The sequence below is a fragment of the Microtus ochrogaster genome, chromosome 22 (genome assembly GCF_000317375.1).
Source record: "Microtus ochrogaster isolate Prairie Vole_2 chromosome 22, MicOch1.0, whole genome shotgun sequence".
NCBI lineage: Eukaryota > Metazoa > Chordata > Mammalia > Rodentia > Cricetidae > Microtus > Microtus ochrogaster.
Window position 1 is genome coordinate 27,475,041 of NC_022023.1, and position 1,497 is coordinate 27,476,537.

A 1,497-nucleotide genomic window follows, 5' to 3' on the forward strand; every position below is an offset into this window, starting at 1 on the left:
GTAGCCCTGGCTGTCCTGGTACTCACTGTATAGACCAGGCTGGCCTTGAACCCAGCTATACTCATTGGCTTCTTAAGGTGGAAAGGCATTGTGTCTCCCAGAGAGGCTAGTAGAAGATCTTGATTCTTTAGCAATTTCCCTTCTCCTTTGCGGAGTTAATCTCTCCCACACTTCACTTGTCAGCGTGGAATGTGGGCCAGTAATTCTTCATCAGCTATTTCCGAGCCACTCAGTAGACAGCCGTCCTTCCGGCCCTCACTTGAGGGTTACAGGAGATCCAAGCAGAACAAGCAGGACAGCTGGCAAGGCTGTTGGTGCTCATGGAGCTCTTGGTATGAGTAGGTGTGTTGGTGCTTGTGGGAGAATGTGTGTGTGTATGTGTGAGTGTGTGAGAGTATGTGTGTCTTTGAGTGTGTGTGTGTGTGTGTGTGTGTGTTGGGAGAAGCTGATGTCCTTCCATGAGCCCAAGACTTCAGCAACTGTGTTCACCCCGTAAGAGGCCGCAGTGGTTGACCCTGAAGAGCTCAGGGTTTGGCTCTATAGTGCTTTGTGCAGAGTCAGGGGTGAGCTCTATTGGTTAGTTAAGATGTGAGCTGCCTGGAGACCTCGATGGTCTTCCTGATGGTTTGGTTCCCTTTTCTGAGCACTCTTTTCCCAGGTACCTCCTTCCCTGGCCTTTGTGGGTCTGCTCCTGCACAACTCAGCTTGACTCTTGGCAGCACGTAGCTGCCATGTCACCAACAAGCAGACAACCCCTCTTGTGGTATTTCTGACAGCCATCATTGGTGACGGCTAAGAGCATAGTTTTATGGACAGAAAGAATCCTGCTGCTGCCTTCCCAGGTGGGGTCACAGCCCTGGGTACCCGGGATTCTGGAGATAGTAGGAGGGATGGGCAGAGCAGGTGAGGGTCCTTCGTGGAGTGTGCTGATCATTGCCAGGCGCTGAGACCCAGTGAATAGAGCTCTTAAAAATACAAATGACCAGAGACCCACAAAGCTGAATCCCTGGAACCCTAGGGCAAGAGCAGGCTTCAGGGTGGCCTGGCTAGTTGGTCAGCTCTGCCATGCTCTTCTCCATATTGGAGAAACGTGGTTTGAATCAGAGGCATATTGACCATTCTGTCATCACAGCAATCCCAGAGCCTTGGGAGTTAGAAGAAATATCTAGATGTATGACAGGGGGTGGGTGTTGCCCTGCCTTGAACTCCTGATGCCTGAGTGCTAGAATTGTGGTCAGGGATGACTTTGAACTCCTGACCCTTTTGACTTGAGCACAGTTTATGCCATGCTGGGGACGGAACCCAAAGTTCCCTGCATTGCTGGTAAGCACTCTACAGAGTGGGTAACACCCCTATTACCCCCGTCCTTCTGCTGTCAATTTCAGGGAGCTCAGACCCATAGAGCTGAGAGAGAGAGAGAGAGAGAGAGAGAGAGAGAGAGAGAGAGAGACAGAGAGAGAGACAGGGCAGAGTCAAAGAGACACCAAGTAACTACCA

At 51.2% G+C, this 1,497-nt stretch overlaps 1 protein-coding gene across 5 annotated transcripts in view; it reads left to right on the forward strand.

Moving 5' to 3' along the window:
• Positions 1–1,497, forward strand: part of Tjp1 (tight junction protein 1) — a 248,825-nt gene that overhangs the window by 70,672 nt on the left and 176,656 nt on the right. The window lies entirely within an intron of this gene.